Here is a 19,366-nt window from a genome sequence, read left to right on the forward strand (position 1 = left end):
ACTAGTTTGTGGGGAAAAAATTGTAGCCCTGAAAAGATCTAAGTGGTTCAGAATTAATTTTTTTAGCCCAGGCATCTAAGTTTTTCATTAACTGTACAAGGAGATGTCAACAAGGTATTGTTGCTTCTTCTGGTGTCAGTTTTTGATATGTTAATAGGTCTAAGACTAGAGTCACAGGAACATGTATTCTCTCATCCAAGAGTATCAGGTCAGTTATGCATCTCACACTCTGATCAAACTCTGATCAAAGTTTATCTGAGTGTAAGCATAGAGAGATTTGATTCTCCCATATGAGAAAAAGGAAAGAAAATGTCTCCATTGTCTCCATTCTGTCAGTCTGCAAAAACTGACTGCACCCAGATGTCATCTCAATGCAGTCTGATGTTTTCCTACAGACTCATTGACTGACATGGCTGAGTGCGATCTGAATATTGGATCAAACTTAAGCATGCTGTGATTTTTTTTCCTTGGGCTGGCTCTGTCCGAGGAAAAAATCTGAAATGTGCACAGTCCCATAACTAACACTAGTCTGAGTGTGATCCTATATTTTGTCAGCTCATACCTGGAGCAATAATACAATCGTCTGCACATATCCTAAACCAAATTTATGGAAAAAAAAAATGTTGCTATTCTCACTCTAGTAGGATTGTGGAGAAGAAAATGGAAAAATAGCTCTAAACATAAGTGTTCTACTTAAAAACATGACAAATTTATCCCATATATAATGACACTTTAACACGTCGGTGTATGCAAAGTTATTATTATTATTATTTATTGTTATAGAGCCATTTATTCCATGGCGCTTTACATGTGAGGAGGGGTATACATAATAAAAACAAGTACAATAATCTTAAACAATACAAGTCATAACTGGTACAGGAGGAGAGATGACCCTGCCCGTGACGGCTCACAATCTACAAGGGATGGGTGAGGATAAAGTAGGTGAGGGTAGAGCTGGTCATGCAGCGGTTTGGTCGATCGGTGGTTACTGCAGGTTGTAGGCTTGTCGGAAGAGGTGGGTCTTCAGGCTCTTTTTGAAGGTTTTGATGGTAGGTGAGAGTCTGATATGTTGTGGTAGAGGGTTCCAGAGTAGGGGTGATACGCGAGAGAAATCTTGTATACGATTGTGGGAAGAGGAGATAAGAGGGGAGTAGAGAAGGAGATCTTGTGAGGATCGGAGGTTGTGTGCAGGAAAGTACCGGGAGACGAGGTCACAGATGTATGGAGGAGACAGGTTTTGGATGGCTTTGTACGTCATGGTTAGGGCTTTGTACTGGTGTCTCTGGGCAATGGGGAGCCAGTGAAGGGATTGACAGTGGGGAGAGGCCGGGGAATAGCGGGGGGACAGGTGAATTAGTCAGGCAGCAGAGTTTAGAATAGATTGGAGGGGTGCGAGAGTGTTAGAGGGGAGGCCACAGAGCAGGAGGTTGCAGTAGTCAAGGCGAGAGATGATGAGGGCACGGACTAGGGCTTTTGCAGATTCTTGGTTGAGGAATGTACGGATTCGTGAAATATTTTTGAGTTGAAGTCGGCAGGAAGTGGAAAGGGCTTGGATATGTGGTTTGAAGGAGAGATCAGCGTCAAGGATTACCCCGAGACAGCGAGCTTGTGGGACTGGGGAGAGTGGGCAGCCATTTACTGTAATGGATAGGTCAAAGTCAATGTAACCTCCTGCAAAACTGATTTAAAAATGCCTCTATGGATAACTACTCCTTCTGTCTACCTGTTACTGTTTTTATTACCAACTTTAAAAGCCCCCTAAAGAATAAAATGCTGTTTAGTGACGTCATAGTGATGTCACCCCTGCCGCCAGTGTTCTCTATATGCACATTACAGTAGCATCTACTGACAAGCAGAAGAGAACCTAATACAAAAATATTTAAATCCTTAAAAATATATATTTTCATTAATAATAATCTGCTCCTTATTTGTCATGTGACATTTCAATGACATAAATTACAACTGGCCATATGTTTTACATTCCCCTACCCCACTACGTGCCATTGGGCAGGTCCATACAATACTGCTCAAACAAAGCTGCAATTGTGGTATCATCATTAGTTTTTTTACAGGTCGGTGCATCAATGTAAAAGGAGGGAATGACTGGGCTTTTCTATAAGGAAGTATTGGAATATAAAATACATTTTCATACTAGACAATTTTGCAGTTTCTTTTGTAATTTATTGGAAGCGATTACAAATAGGGTTGGACTGTAAATCTCCAAATAGACGTGTAAGACTTCGGCTCGCCAAGATAAAAATGTGTTTCCCTATCTCTCCACATGTTTAGAATGGCTTGAATGAACAGTGTGATATCCTTATTTTGGAGGAAAACGAATGGACAGATTTATCAATTGTGGCACTAATTACTATTTTAGCCACTGCTCTCATAAATATGCTAATCGCAACGGCTGTTCTGCGCAGTGTGACTAAGCCAAGAAATGGTGGCCTGCAAGCAATGGAAATAATTATGCTATTTTGGCTTTTTCCAGTACTTTCTATTGGTAGGGCTCCACGTTACATAGCATTGTTTCTTTAATATTCATTCATTCATAGGCCTGTATATATTATATATATATATATATATATATATATATATATATCTATAAATCTACATGCAGATAGATAGAGAAAGATATATATACACAAACATATATATATAAATATATATATACACACATACTGTACACGTATATATATATATATATATATATATATATATATATATATATATATATATGCACAGTATATTTCAGTAAATGTATTTGATGAAATTTTAACTAGATAATCATTTATGCTGAAATTAACAATAGGGTTCTCTTTTTAATAGTTTTCTGTGAATTACCGAATTTTAAAAGATCTATTGCCCTCAAAATACTGGAAAATTAAAATGGATAAATCATGCTGAAATGGCTATTCCCTGGTGAAAAATAAACATCATGATCCAAAACAGGAAATGCATTAATGTTTTTCGGATCATTCAAATCTTTTCTTACATTGGCTTTTTATTCCGTTTAATATTACACATGTATATCACACTGTTTTCAACTAATATGCATTAGCAATCTACTAAAGTGTTACTCCAAATAGCAGAGAATAAAACAATGATTCCTAATTATCACACGGAAAATAAGAAAACAATTTAGTAGTAATATAAACATGCATGTACCATAATTTTTATTAAAGTATCCACAGATACATATGCTAATTTAAGACCAAACTGAAAATCTAATATTTAGTTGAAGAAGTAGTGTTTAATTTACAAAAATGCATATAACAAGAAAGTATATATTAATAGGGTATTCTTATCCTAGACACTTTTGGCTTATCCACAGGACATACTACACCATAATTGTCTGAAAGATGCAGGTCCCACCTATAGGATGATCTCTAGAAACATTTCTTCCTCTAACATGAGTGTTCTAGAACCTACACTATGCTTCCAAAGTTTAGGGTCACCCAGATAATTTTGTGTTTTCCATGAATTCTTATACTTTTATTAATCAAACGAGTTGCCAAATGAATTGAAAATCTGGTCCAGACATTGACAAGGTTCAAAAAAAAGATTTTTATTGAAATAATAATTTTCTCCTTCAAACTTTGCTTTCGTCAAAGAATGCTCTCTTTGCAGCAATTACAGCATTGTAGACCTTTGGCATTCTAGCAGTTAATTTGCTGAGGTAAACTGGAGGAATTTCACCCCATGCTTCCAGAAGCCCCTCCCACAAGTTGGTTTGGCTTGATGGGCACTTTTTGCGTACCATACGGTCAAGCTGCTCCCACAACAGCTCAATGGGGTTGAGATCTGGTGACTGCGTTGGCCACTCCATTACAGATAGAATAACAGCTGCCTGCTTCTTCCCTAAATAGTTCTTGCATAATTTAGAGGTCTGCTTTGTGTCATTGTCCTGTTGTAGGATGAAATTGGCTCCAATCAAGCGCAGTCCACAGGTATGGCATGGTGTTGCAAAACGGAGTAATAGCCTTCCTTATTCAATATCCCTTTTACCTTGTACAAATTTCCCACTTTCCAAGCACCAAAGCAACCCCAGACCACCACATTACCTCCACCATGCTTGACAGATGGTGTCAGGCACTCTTCCAGCATCTTTTCAGTTGTTCTGCATCTCACAAATGTTCCTCTGTGTGATCCAAACACCTCAAACTTGGATTTGTCTGTCCATAACACTTTTTTTCCAATCTTCCTCTGTCCAATGTCTGTGTTGTTTTGCCCATATTAATCTTTTCCTTTTATTAGCCAGTCTCAGATATGGCTTTTTCTTTGCCACTCTGCCCTGAAGGCCAGCATGCCGGAGTCGCCTCTTCACTGTAGACGTTGACACTGGCATTTTGCGTGTACTATTTAATGAAGCTGCCAGTTGAGGACCTGTGAGGCATCGATTTATCAAACTACAGACTCTAATGTACTTGTCTCATTGCTCAGTTGTGCAGTGGGGCCTCTCACTTCTCTTTCTACTCTGGTTAGAGCCTGTTTGTGCTCTCCTCTGAAGGGAGTAGTACACACTGTTGTAGGAAATCTTCAGTTTCTTGGCAATTTCTCGCATGGAATAGCCTTCATTTCTATGAACAAGAATAGACTGTTGAGTTTCACATGAAAGTTCTTTTTTTCTGGCCATTTTGAGAGATTAATGGAACCAACAAATGTAATGCTCCAGATTCTCAACTAGCTCAAAGGAAGGTCAGGTTTATAGGTTCTCTAATCAGCCAAACTGTTTTCACTTGTGCTAAAATACTTGCATAAGGGTTTTCAAGGGTATTCTACACAGTTAGCAAACACAAAGTACCATAAGAACACTGGAGTGATGGTTATTGGAAATGGGCCTCTATACACCTATGAAGATACTGCATTACAAACCAGACATTTGCAGCTAGAACAGTCATTTACCACATTAACAATGTAAAGAGTATATTTCTGAATAATTTAATGTTAGCTTCATTGGAAAAGACTGCTTTTCTTTCAAAAATAAGGAAATTTGTAAGTGACCCTAAACTTTGGAATGGTAGTGTACATACGGTACTGTTGCTTTAAAAAGGAACATTATCTAATTTCAGCATGTTAAACTGGCAGCCATAGAAAAGTCGATGAATCTCATCTGCATTGTGGAAATATTCGCTTGCAAAGTTTAGATGTTAATTTCCCCTTGAGCCAATGTGGGTTAATAGAAATTCTTCACTGGGGTCATTTCCTTTTTCCCCAGTATGAAATTTCCCCATCTTAATGCCCAAATACCAGGCATAGATCAGGACAGTGTACGTGTCATGCTTCTCACATGCCACCACTCACATCTCCCTGCACAGTCAGGTAATTACATTTTGAACGGCATGGCAGAGGAGAGCTGCAGTGTGATAGCAGCGTGTAGGGTTGAGCGACTTTCATTTTTTTAAGATCGAGTAGGGTTTTGGGAAACCCGATTTTGTCCAGAGTCGAGTCGAGTGCAGTCTGCCGATTGTCGCTAAAAGTCGGGGATCGACCGAAACACGAAACCCAATGCAAGTCAATGGGGAAGCATAGTCGGCAGTGAGTGGAGGCCAGGAAAACACCTACAGTGCCCATTTTAATGCCAAAAACATACATTCTTGTTTCTGAAGCTTGTCAATCTTAATTAACTTTATAATAATAGTTGGGCATAGGAAATTGGGGGTCATTTGGCAAAAGTTGTGGGGGGAGTAGGGCTGGCTCAAGTTTTTCGTGAGCCCAGGAAATGCGGACTACGTCACGGCGGTGTTGCAGGGAGAGGTAAGTATTTCAACGTTGCAAGTGCTGTGATCCTGAGCAAGCAGTGGGGGCCCACTCGTTCGCATTAGCACTGGCACAGGGCCCCTCAAAGTACGGCGGTGTGTTTGCATGGCGGGGGCACCTCCCACCAGCAGCGACACTTTTGCGTACTCTGAGGGGCCCTGTGCCAGTGACGTCGCCAACGAGTATGCCCCCCGCACCTGATGAAGGAACCTGCACTTTCATCTGCACCTTCCTCTTTGTCCCTGTGTAAGGTAGTATAACATGCGGGAAGGGGAACCTTACTTTCAGCAGGGTCAGATTCTGTCTGTGTAGAGTACAAGGGGAATGTAGTGGTCTAGGTCAATGTACCAGCAGACTCATCTAGCAGTGGCTGGGCAATGGGCAGGATGAGGAGGAAACAGATATAGGGCCAAAGAATAAAGTAGGCTAAATGCAGATCAAAATTGGTAACAGGACTAAACAGGCGGCATTGCTTTGTTCAGTGGAGTAGCAAACCCAAGAGCAGCAGACACTGTTTTAAGGGCCCAACCACACTAGTAGGCCAAATGCAGTTTAATATCTGATAGTATAGGCCGAAAGCCAGAATGTGGAAGCTCAGCTTTGTTCAGTTGAGGACACCACCAGGCAGGGGCAGACACCTTTAGTAGGCCAGAACAGCCAATTTTTTAAAAAAACAGCAGTTAATAAGAGGCAGAAGGTAGAAGCTCAGCTTTATTCAGTTGAGGACAACACCAGGCAGGGGCAGACACCTTTAGTAGGCCGGAACAGCCAATTTAAAAAAAAAACAGCAGTTAATAAGAGGCAGAAGGTAGAAGCTCAGCTTTATTCAGTTGAGGACAACACCAGGCAGGGGCAGACACCTTTAGTAGGCCGGAACAGCCAATTTTTTTAAAAAAAACAGCAGTTAATAAGAGCCAGAAGGTAGAAGCTCAGCTTTATTCAGTTGCAGCTTCTTGGCAATAATATAAAGAAGACGCGACAGGACAACACTCGGTGGATGCCATATCTGTGTTTTCAATGGAAAAAAACCTTTCAGTTAACTACTTGCAGGAGAAAGTTTTTGTAGCTGGTGGCCAATTTTTGTACTGTACCAGTTTTTTGTTGTATGTGTTTTTGTTTTTAATGTTAAAATGTCTGCATTTGATATCTCTCCAGTATTTTCTTTTTTATAAGCAAAATACTGCAGTTTTACATCGGTTACATGGATACACAGGCAGCATTGTTGTCAGCGGGGGAGTATTTAAAGTAGGGACCGCAGACAGGCTATCAAAGGCCTAAAATAACAAACAATAGGCTCATGGCAGTTTTACATCGGTTACATGGATAAACAGGCAGCATTGTTGTCAGTGGAGGAGTATTTAAAGTAGGGACCGCAGACAGGCTATCAAAGGCCTAAAATAACAAACAATAGGCTCATGGCAGTTTTACATCGGTTACATGGATACACAGGCAGCTTGGTGGTCAGTGGAGGAGTATTTAAAGTAGGGACCGCAGACAGGCTATCAAAGGCCTAAAATAACAAACAATAGGCTCATGGCAGTTTTACATCGGTTACATGGATACACAGGCAGCTTGGTGGTCAGTGGAGGAGTATTTAAAGTAGGGACCGCAGACAGGCTATCAAAGGCCTAAAATAACAAACAATAGGCTCATGGCAGTTTTATATCGGTTACATGGATAAACAGGCAGCATTGTTGTCAGTGGAGGAGTATTTAAAGTAGGGACCGCAGACAGGCTATCAAAGGCCTAAAATAACAAACAATAGGCTCATGGCAGTTTTACATCGGTTACATGGATAAACAGGCAGCATTGTTGTCAGTGGAGGAGTATTTAAAGTAGGGACCGCAGACAGGCTATCAAAGGCCTAAAATAACAAACAATAGGCTCATGGCAGTTTTACATCGGTTACATGGATACACAGGCAGGTTGGTGGTCAGTGGAGGAGTATTTAAAGTAGGGACCGCAGACAGGCTATCAAAGGTGTTGTAATTTACCTTTTGGCTCCCTCTAGTGGCTACTAGTGATTTGACTCTGGGTATGTCATTCATCCCTTGTATGCTCACCTGGGTCGTTAGGTCAGGGGTGTTGCTATATAAGCTCCCTGGACCTTCAGTTCAATGCCTGGCAACGTTGATATCAGAGCTATCTGTAGTGCTCTTGTCTACTGATCCTGGTTCCTGTGTTGATTAAGCTAAGTCCGCTTTCTTGCTTTTTGCTATTTTGTTTTTGTTTGCATTTCTGTCCAGCTTGTATATAATCTGTATCCTGACCTTGCTGGAAGCTCTAGGGTGGCTGGTGTTCTCCCCCCGGGCCGTTAGACGGTTCGGGGGTTCTTGAATCTCCAGTGTGGATTTTTGATAGGGTTTTTGTTGACCATATAAGTTATCTTACTACATTCTGCTATTAGTAAGTGGGCCTCTCTTTGCTAAACCTAGTTCATCCCTGTGTTTGTCATTTCCTCTTACCTCACCGTTATTATTTGTGGGGGGCTTGTATCCTACTTTTGGGGTCCTTTCTCTGGAGGCAAGAGAGGTCTTGTTTTCCTCTTCTAGGGGTAGTTAGCTCTCCGGCTGGCGCGAGACATATAGCGACCAACGTAGGCATGTTCCCCGGCTACTTCTAGTGTTGGCGTTAGGAGTAGATATATGGTCAACCCAGTTACCACTGCCCTATGAGCTGGATTTTTGTACTTCGCAGACTTGCTGATATTTCTGAGACCCTCGCCATTGGGGTCATAACAGTTTGCCAGGCCAGTATTAAATGTTAAATGCATTGCAGAAGCGGGATTATAAGAAAGAAAGTTCTGAGTTTTTTTTTCTCTCTCTCATTTTTTTTTCTTTTCCCCTTTACCTCTGAGTGGCTTGTGATTGCTGCAGACATGAATCTCCAGACCTTGATTACAAGTGTGGACCAGCTTGCTGCTCGTGTGCAGGGCATACAAGATTATGTTACCAGAAATCCTATGTCAGAACCTAAGATACCGATTCCTGAACTGTTTTCCGGAGACCGATTTAAGTTTAGAAATTTCAGGAATAATTGTAAATTGTTTTTGTCCCTGAGACCCTGTTCCTCTGGAGACTCCGCTCAGCAAGTGAAAATTGTTATTTCTTTTTTACGGGGCGACCCTCAGGATTGGGCTTTCTCGCTGGCGCCAGGAGATCCGGCATTGGCTGATATTGATGCGTTTTTTCTGGCGCTCGGTTTGCTTTATGAGGAACCCAATCTTGAGATTCAGGCAGAAAAAGCCTTGCTGGCTATGTCTCAGGGCCAGGACGAGGCTGAAGTGTATTGCCAAAAATTTCGGAAATGGTCCGTGCTGACCCAGTGGAACGAGTGTGCATTGGCTGCAAATTTTAGAAATGGCCTTTCTGAAGCCATTAACCCCTTCCCGACATTTGACGTACTATCCCGTCGAGGTGGGGTGGGCCCCCATGACCGCCGACGGGATTGTTGTGAATTTGGATTCTGGGCTCCCCCGGTGGCTACTGGTGGAATTGAACTGGTGTCTTCATCTTCTCTGTTCACCTGTTCCCATCAAGATGTGGGAGTCGCTATATAACCTTGCTGCTCTGTTAGTTGCTTGCCGGTCAACAATGTTATCAGAAGCCTCTCTGTGCTTGTTCCTGCTCCTAGACAACTACTAGATAAGTTGGACTCTTGTCCATGTTTGTTTTTGCATTTTTGTTCCAGTTCACAGCTGTAGTTTCGTTACTGTGTCTGGAAAGCTCTTGTGAACAGGAATTGCCACTCTGGTGTTATGAGTTAATGCCAGAGTTTTAAAGTAATTTCTGGATGGTGTTTTTGATAGGGTTTTCAGCTGACCATGAAAGTGTCCTTTCTGTCTTCTGCTATGTAGTAAGTGGACCTCAAATTTGCTAAACCTATTTTCATACTACGTTTGTTATTTCATCTCAACTCACCGCCAATACATGTGGGGGGCCTCTGTCTCCTTTCGGGGTATTTCTCTAGAGGTGAGCTAGGACTAATATTTTCCTCTGCTAGCTTTATTTAGTCCTCCGGCTGGTGCTGGGCATCTAGAATCAACGTAGGCATGCTACCCGGCCACTGCTAGTTGTGCGTTAGGTTTAGTTCATGGTCAGCTCAGTTCCCATCTTCCAAGAGCTAGTTCCTATATATGCTTATGCTATGTTCTCATGCCATTGAGATCATGACAGTTTGACCGGCCCTCAAAGTGTTAATTGTTTGGGCTGAAGCAGGAGAAAAAGAAGTGTTGAAGGGAAATTTTTTTTTTTTTCCCCTCAGAGTTTTGCTGCCTAGCCCTTAATTGCTGTCTAGCTGCTTCTTACCTCCTCTTAACCCTTGAATGGCTCTGTGTCCACCTGTTTGTAATGGATCTTCAGAGTGTAACTGCAGGTTTGAATAATCTCGCCACGAAGGTACAAAATTTGCAAGATTTTGTTTGTCATGCACCTGTATCTGAGCCGAGAATTCCTTTGCCGGAATTTTTCTCGGGAAATAGATCCGGGTTTCAGAATTTTCGAAATAATTGCAAATTATTTTTGTCCCTGAAATCTCGCTCTGCCGGAGACCCTGCACAGCAGGTCAGGATTGTGATTTCCTTGCTCCGGGGCGACCCTCAAGACTGGGCTTTTTCATTGACACCAGGGGATCCTGCGTTGCTCAATGTGGATGCGTTTTTTCTGGCCTTGGGGTTGCTTTATGACGAACCTCATTTGGAGCTTCAGGCAGAAAAAACTTTGATGTCCCTATCTCAGGGGCAAGATGAAGCGGAAATTTACTGCCAAAGATTCCGTAAATGGTCTGTGCTTACTCAGTGGAATGAGTGCGCCCTGGCGGCGACTTTCAGAGAGTGTCTCTCTGATGCCATTAAGGATGTTATGGTGGGGTTCCCTGTGCCTGCGGGTCTGAATGAGTCCATGACAATGGCTATTCAGATTGATAGGCGTTTGCGGGAGCGCAAACCAGTGCACCATCTGGCGGTGTCCACTGAGAAGTCGCCAGAGAGTATGCAGTGTGATAGAATTCTGTCCCGAAGCGAGCGGCAGAATTTTAGACGGAAAAATGGGTTGTGTTTCTATTGTGGTGATTCTACTCATGTTATATCAGCATGCTCTAAGCGCACTAAAAAGCTTGGTAAATCTGTTTCCATTTGCACCTTACCGTCTAAATTTATTCTATCTGTGACCCTGATTTGCTCTTTGTCATCTATTACCACGGACGCCTATGTCGACTCTGGCGCCGCTTTGAGTCTTATGGATTGGTCCTTTGCCAAACGCTGTGGGTATGATTTAGAGCCTTTGGAGACTCCTATTCCTCTGAAGGGGATTGACTCCACCCCATTGGCTAATAATAAACCACAATACTGGACACAAGTAACTATGCGTATTAATCCGGATCACCAGGAGATTATTCGCTTTCTGGTGCTGTATAGTCTACATGATGATTTGGTGCTAGGATTGCCTTGGCTGCAATCTCACAACCCAGTCCTCGACTGGAGAGCTATGTCTGTGTTGAGCTGGGGATGTAAGGGGGCTCATGGGGATGTACCTGTGGTTTCCATTTCATCATCCATTCCCTCTGAAATTCCTGAGTTCCTGTCTGACTATCGTGACGTCTTTGAAGAATCCAAGCTTGGTTCGTTACCTCCGCACCGAGAGTGCGATTGTGCCATAGATTTAATCCCGGGTAGTAAATACCCAAAGGGTCGTTTATTTAATCTGTCTGTGCCTGAACACGCTGCTATGCGAGAATATATAAAGGAGTCCTTGGAAAAGGGACATATTCGTCCATCGTCATCTCCCTTAGGAGCCGGTTTTTTCTTTGTGTCAAAAAAAGACGGCTCTTTGAGACCATGTATTGATTATCGGCTTTTGAATAAAATCACTGTTAAATATCAATACCCATTGCCGTTGCTGACTGATTTGTTTGCTCGCATAAAGGGGGCCAAGTGGTTCTCTAAGATTGACCTTCGTGGGGCGTATAATTTGGTGCGAATCAGGCAGGGGGATGAGTGGAAAACCGCATTTAATACGCCCGAGGGCCACTTTGAGTATTTAGTGATGCCTTTTGGTCTTTCTAATGCTCCGTCAGTTTTCCAGTCCTTTATGCATGATATTTTTCGCGATTATTTGGATAAATTTATGATTGTGTATCTGGATGATATTCTGATTTTTTCGGATGACTGGGACTCTCATGTCCAGCAAGTCAGGAGGGTTTTTCAGGTTTTGCGGTCTAATTCTTTGTGTGTGAAGGGTTCTAAGTGTGTTTTTGGGGTACAGAGGATTTCCTTTTTGGGATATATTTTTTCCCCCTCTTCCATTGAAATGGATCCTGTCAAGGTTCAAGCTATTTGTGATTGGACGCAGCCCTCTTCTCTTAAGAGTCTTCAGAAATTTTTGGGCTTTGCTAACTTTTATCGTCGATTTATTGCTGGTTTTTCGGATATTGCTAAGCCATTGACCGATTTGACTAAGAAGGGTGCTGATGTTGCTGATTGGTCCCCTGATGCTGTGGAGGCCTTTCGGGAGCTTAAGCGCCGTTTTTCCTCTGCCCCTGTGTTGCGTCAGCCTGATGTTGCTCTACCTTTTCAGGTTGAGGTCGACGCTTCTGAGATCGGAGCTGGGGCAGTGTTGTCGCAGAAAAGTTCTGACTGCTCCGTGATGAGGCCTTGTGCCTTCTTTTCCCGTAAATTTTCGCCCGCTGAGCGGAATTATGATGTTGGGAATCGGGAGCTTTTGGCCATGAAGTGGGCTTTTGAGGAGTGGCGCCATTGGCTTGAGGGGGCCAGACATCAGGTGGTGGTATTGACTGACCACAAAAATTTGATTTATCTTGAGACCGCCAGGCGCCTGAATCCTAGACAGGCGCGCTGGTCATTATTTTTCTCTCGGTTTAATTTGGTGGTGTCATACCTACCGGGTTCTAAGAATGTTAAGGCGGATGCCCTTTCTAGGAGTTTTGAGCCTGACTCGCCTGGTAACTCTGAGCCCACAGGTATCCTTAAGGATGGAGTGGTATTGTCAGCCGTTTCTCCAGACCTGCGGCGGGCCTTGCAGGAGTTTCAGGCGGATAGACCTGATCGTTGCCCACCTGATAAACTGTTTGTTCCTGATGATTGGACCAGTAGAGTCATCTCTGAGGTTCATTCTTCTGCGTTGGCAGGTCATCCTGGCATTTTTGGTACCAGGGATTTGGTGGCAAGGTCCTTCTGGTGGCCTTCCCTGTCACGAGATGTGCGAGGCTTTGTGCAGTCTTGTGACGTTTGTGCTCGGGCCAAGCCTTGTTGCTCTCGGGCTAGTGGATTATTGTTGCCCTTGCTTATTCCTAAGAGGCCTTGGACGCACATCTCGATGGATTTTATTTCAGATCTGCCTGTTTCTCAGAAGATGTCTGTCATCTGGGTGGTGTGTGACCGTTTTTCTAAGATGGTCCATTTGGTTCCTCTGCCCAAGTTACCTTCTTCTTCCGAGTTGGTTCCTCTGTTTTTTCAAAATGTTGTTCGTTTGCATGGTATTCCTGAGAATATCGTTTCTGACAGAGGGACCCAATTCGTGTCTAGATTTTGGCGGGCATTCTGTGCTAGGATGGGCATAGATTTATCTTTTTCGTCCGCTTTCCATCCTCAGACGAATGGCCAGACCGAGCGGATTAATCAGACCCTGGAGACATATCTGAGGTGTTTTGTGTCTGCTGACCAGGATGATTGGATTGCTTTTTTGCCATTGGCGGAGTTCGCTCTCAATAATCGGGCCAGCTCTGCCACTTTGGTGTCCCCGTTTTTCTGTAATTCGGGGTTTCATCCTCGATTTTCCTCTGGTCAGGTGGAATCTTCGGATTGTCCTGGAGTGGATGCTGTGGTGGAGAGATTGCATCAGATCTGGGGGCAGGTGGTGGACAATTTGAGGTTGTCCCAGGAGAAGACTCAGCTTTTTGCCAACCGCCACCGTCGTGTTGGTCCTCGGCTTTCTGTTGGGGATTTGGTGTGGTTGTCTTCTCGTTTTGTCCCTATGAGGGTCTCTTCTCCTAAGTTTAAGCCTCGGTTTATCGGCCCGTATAAGATATTGGAGATTCTTAACCCTGTTTCCTTCCGTTTGGACCTCCCTGCATCCTTTTCTATTCATAACGTTTTTCATCGGTCATTATTGCGCAGGTATGAGGTACCGGTTGTGCCTTCCGTTGAGCCTCCTGCTCCGGTGTTGGTTGAGGGTGAGTTGGAGTACGTTGTGGAGAAAATCTTAGACTCTCGTGTTTCCAGACGGAGACTCCAGTATCTGGTCAAGTGGAAGGGATACGGCCAGGAGGATAATTCTTGGGTGAATGCATCTGATGTTCATGCCTCCGATCTGGTTCGTGCCTTTCATAGGGCCCATCCTGATCGCCCTGGTGGTTCTGGTGAGGGTTCGGTGCCCCCTCCTTGAGGGGGGGGTACTGTTGTGAATTTGGATTCTGGGCTCCCCCGGTGGCTACTGGTGGAATTGAACTGGTGTCTTCATCTTCTCTGTTCACCTGTTCCCATCAAGATGTGGGAGTCGCTATATAACCTTGCTGCTCTGTTAGTTGCTTGCCGGTCAACAATGTTATCAGAAGCCTCTCTGTGCTTGTTCCTGCTCCTAGACAACTACTAGATAAGTTGGACTCTTGTCCATGTTTGTTTTTGCATTTTTGTTCCAGTTCACAGCTGTAGTTTCGTTACTGTGTCTGGAAAGCTCTTGTGAACAGGAATTGCCACTCTGGTGTTATGAGTTAATGCCAGAGTTTTAAAGTAATTTCTGGATGGTGTTTTTGATAGGGTTTTCAGCTGACCATGAAAGTGTCCTTTCTGTCTTCTGCTATGTAGTAAGTGGACCTCAAATTTGCTAAACCTATTTTCATACTACGTTTGTTATTTCATCTCAACTCACCGCCAATACATGTGGGGGGCCTCTGTCTCCTTTCGGGGTATTTCTCTAGAGGTGAGCTAGGACTAATATTTTCCTCTGCTAGCTTTATTTAGTCCTCCGGCTGGTGCTGGGCATCTAGAATCAACGTAGGCATGCTACCCGGCCACTGCTAGTTGTGCGTTAGGTTTAGTTCATGGTCAGCTCAGTTCCCATCTTCCAAGAGCTAGTTCCTATATATGCTTATGCTATGTTCTCATGCCATTGAGATCATGACACGGGATAGTACGTCATACGCGATCGGCCGCGCTCACGGGGGGAGCGCGGCCGATCGCGGCCGGGTGTCGGCTGCATATCGCAGCTGACATCCGGCACTATGTGCCAGGAGCGGTCACGGACCGCCCCCGGCACATTAACCCCCGGCACACCGCGATCAAACATGATCGCGGTGTACCGGCGGTACAGGGCAGCATCGCGCAGGGAGGGGGCTCCCTGCGTGCTTCCCTGAGACGATCGGTACAAGGTGATGTACTCACCTCATACCGAACGTCTTCTCCCTGCAGGCCCCGGATCCAAAATGGCCGAGGGGCTGTATCCGGGTCCTGCAGGGAGCACTTCCGGGTCGGAGCAGGCTGCAGATGAAAGCTGCAGCCTGCTCCGATGAAAGTATGATCGCGGATCTGATAGAGTGCTGTGCACACTATCAGATCTGCGATCTGTGATGTCCCCCCCTGGGACAAAGTAAAAAAGTAAAAAAAAAATTTCCACCTGTGTAAAAAAAAAAAAAAAAATTCCTAAATAAATAATAATAAAAAAAAAAATATTATTCCCATAAATACATTTCTTTATCTAAAAAAAACAAACAAAAACAATAAAAGTACACATATTTAGTATCGCCGCGTCCGTAACGACCCAACCTATAAAACTGGCCCACTAGTTAACCCCTTCAGTAAACACCGTAAGAAAAAAAAAAAAAAACGAGGCAAAAAACAACGCTTTATTACCATACCGCCGAACAAAAAGTGGAATAACACGCGATCAAAAAGACGGATATAAATAACCATGTTACCGCTGAAAACGTCATCTTGTCCCGCAAAAAACGAGCCGCCATACAGCATCATCAGCAAAAAAATAAAAAAGTTATAGTCCTCAGAATAAAGCGATGCCAAAATAATTATTTTTTCTATAAAATAGTTTTTATCTTATAAAAGCGTCAAAACATAAAAAAATGATATAAATGAGGTATCGCTGTAATCGTACTGACCCGACGAATAAAACTGCTTTATCAATTTTACCAAGCGCAGAACGGTATAAACGCCTCTCCCAAAAGAAATTCATGAATAGCTGGTTTTTGGTTATTCTGCCTCACAAAAATCGGAATAAAAAGTGATAAAAAATGGTCACGTGTCCGAAAATGTTACCAATAAAAACGTCAACTCGTCCCGCAAAAAACAAGACCTCACATGACTCTGTGGACCAAAATGTGGAAAAATTATAGGTCTCAAAATGTGGAGACGCAAAAACTTTTTTGCTATAAAAAGCGTCTTTTAGTCTGGTTTCACACTTGCGTTTTTATCTGCATGCGTTTTTTAAAAAAACCACATGTGTGAAAAAATGCATGTAAACGCGGTAAAACGCATGCGTTTTTATAGAAAAACACAAGAAAACAAGAAAAAAACAAAAAACCCTAACCCTACCCCTAACCCTACCCCTAACCTGAAATACGTGGCACTGAAATACGTGGCACTGAAATATACGTTTATATACGTATATACGTATATAAGTGCCACGATATTTCAGTGGCCACGTATTTAAGTGCCACGTATTTAAGTGCCACGTATTTAAGTGCCACGTATTTCAGTGCCACGTATTTCAGTGCCACGTATTTACGTGCCACGTATTTACGTGCCACGTATTTACGTGCCACGTATTTTTCAGTGCCTGAAATACGTGGCACTGAAATACGTGGCACTGAAATATCGTGGCACTGAAATATCGTGGCACTGAAATATCGTGGCACTGAAGTATTTACGTGCCACGTATTTTTCAGTGCCTGAAATACGTGGCACTGAAATACGTGGCACTGAAATATCGTGGCACTGAAATACGTGGCTCTTAAATACGTGGCTCTTAAATACGTGGCACTTATATACGTGGCACTTATATACGTGGCACTTATGACTGTCAGAAAATGTTCAGTAAACGGTTAGGGGTGAGGTTAGGGGTAGGATTTCAGGTAGAATTGGGGAGTTTCCACTGTTCAGGCACATGAGGGGCTCTCCAAACGCGACATGGCGTCCAATCTCAATTCCAGCCAATTCTGCGTTGAAAAAGTAAAACAGTGCTCCTTCCCTTCAGAGCTCTCCCGTGCGTCCAAAAAGGGGTTTACCCCAACATATGGGGTATCAGCGTACTAGGGACAAATTGAACAACAACTTCTGGGGTCCAAGTTCTCTTGTTATCCTTGGGAAAATAAAAATTTGGGGGGCTAAAAATCATTTTTGTGGGAAAAAAAATATGTTTTATTTTCACGGCTCTGCGTTGTAAACTGTAGTGAAACACTTGGGGGTTCAAAGTTCTCACAACACATCTAGATAAGTTCCTTGGGAGGTCTAGTTTCCAATATGGGGTTACTTGTGGGGGGTTTGTACTATTTGGGTACATCAGGGGCTCTGCAAATGCAACGTGACGCCTGCAGACCAATCCATTTAAGTCTGCATTCCAAATGGCGCTCCTTCCCTTCCGAGCTCTGTCATGCGCCCAAACAGTGGTCCCCCCCCACATAGGGGGTATCAGCGTACTCAGGACAAATTGGACAACAACGTTTAGGGTCCAATTTATCCTGATACCCTTGTGAAAATACAAAACTGGGGGCTAAAAAATCATTTTTGTGAAAAAAAAAAAATAATTTTTATTTTCACGGCTCTGCGTTATAAACTGTAGTGAAACACTTGGGGGTTCAAAGTTCTCACAACACATCTAGATAAGTTCCTTGGGGGGTCTAGTTTCCAATATGGGGTCACTTGTGGGGGGTTTGTACTGTTTGGGTACATCAGGGGCTCTGCAAATGCAACGTGACGCCTGCAGACCAATCCATTTAAGTCTGCATTCCAAATGGCGCTCCTTCCCTTCCGAGCTCTGTCATGCGCCCAAACAGTGGTTCCCCCCCACATAGGGGGTATCAGCGTACTCAGGACAAATAGGACAACAACTTTTAGGGTCCAATTTATCCTGATACCCTTGTGAAAATACAAAACTGGGGGCTAAAAAATCATTTTTGTGAAAAAAATAATAATTTTTATTTTCACGGCTCTGCGTTATAAACTGTAGTGAAACACTTGGGGGTTCAAAGCTCTCAAAACACATCTAGATAAGTTCCTTAGGGGGTCTACTTTCCAAAATGGTGTCACTTGTGGGGGGGTTTAATGTTTAGGCACATCAGGGGCTCTCCAAACGCAACATGGCATCCCATCTTAATTCCAGTCAATTTTGCATTGAAAAGTAAAATAGCGCTTCTTCCCTTCTGAGCTCTGCTATGCGCCCAAAAAATGGTTTACACCCACATATGGGGTATCGTCGTACTCAGGACAAATTGCACAACAACTTTTGTGGTCTAATTTCTTCTCTTACCCTTGGGGAAATAAAAAAATGGGGGTGAAAAGATCATTTTTGTGAAAAAATATGATTTTTTATTTTTACGGCTCTGCATTATAAACTTCTGTGAAGCACTTGTTGGGTCAAAGTGCTCAACACACATCTAGATAAGTTCCTTAAGGGGTCTACTTTCCAAAATGGTGTCACTCGTGGGGGGTTTCAATGTTTAGGCACATTAGGGGCTCTCCAAACGCAACATGGCGTCCCATCTCAATTCCAGTCAATTTTGCATTGAAAAGTCAAATGGCGCTCCTTCCCTTCTGAGCTCTGCCCTGCACCCAAACAATGGTTTACACCCACATATGGGGTATCAGTGTACTCAGGACAAATTGCACAACAATTTTTGGGGTCCAATTTCTTCTCTTACCCTTGGGAAAATAAAAAATTGGGGGTGAAAAGATCATTTTTGTGAAAAAATATGATTTTTTATTTTTACGGCTCTGCATTATAAACTTCTGTAAAGCACTTGTTGGGTCAAAGTGCTCACCACACATCTAGATAAGTTCCTTAGGGGGTCTACTTTCCAAAATGGTGTCACTTGTTAGGGGTTTCAATGTTTAGGCACATCAAGGGCTCTCTAAATGCAACATGGCGTCCCATCTCAATTCCAGTCAATTTTGCATTGAAAAGTCAAATGGCGCTCCTTCCCTTCCGAGCTCTGCCCTGCGCCCAAACAATGGTTTACACCCACATATGGGGTATCAGCGTACTCAGGACAAATTGCACAACAATTTTGGGGTCCAATTTCTTCTCTCACCCTTGGGAAAATAAAAAATTGGGGGTGAAAAGATCATTTTTGTGAAAAAATATGATTTTTTATTTTTACGGCTCTGCATTATAAACTTCTGTAAAGCACTTGTTGGGTCAAAGTGCTCACCACACATCTAGATAAGTTCCTTAGGGGGTCTACTTTCCAAAATGGTGTCACTTGTTAGGGGTTTCAATGTTTAGGCACATCAGGGGCTCTCCAAATGCAACATGGCGTCCCATCTCAATTCCAGTCAATTTTGCATTGAAAAGTCAAATGGCGCTCCTTTGCTTCCAAGCTCTGCCATGCGCCCAAACTGTGGTTTACCCCCACATATGGGGTATCA

This window comes from Ranitomeya variabilis, chromosome 5, assembly GCF_051348905.1.
Source record: "Ranitomeya variabilis isolate aRanVar5 chromosome 5, aRanVar5.hap1, whole genome shotgun sequence".
Classification (NCBI taxonomy): domain Eukaryota; kingdom Metazoa; phylum Chordata; class Amphibia; order Anura; family Dendrobatidae; genus Ranitomeya; species Ranitomeya variabilis.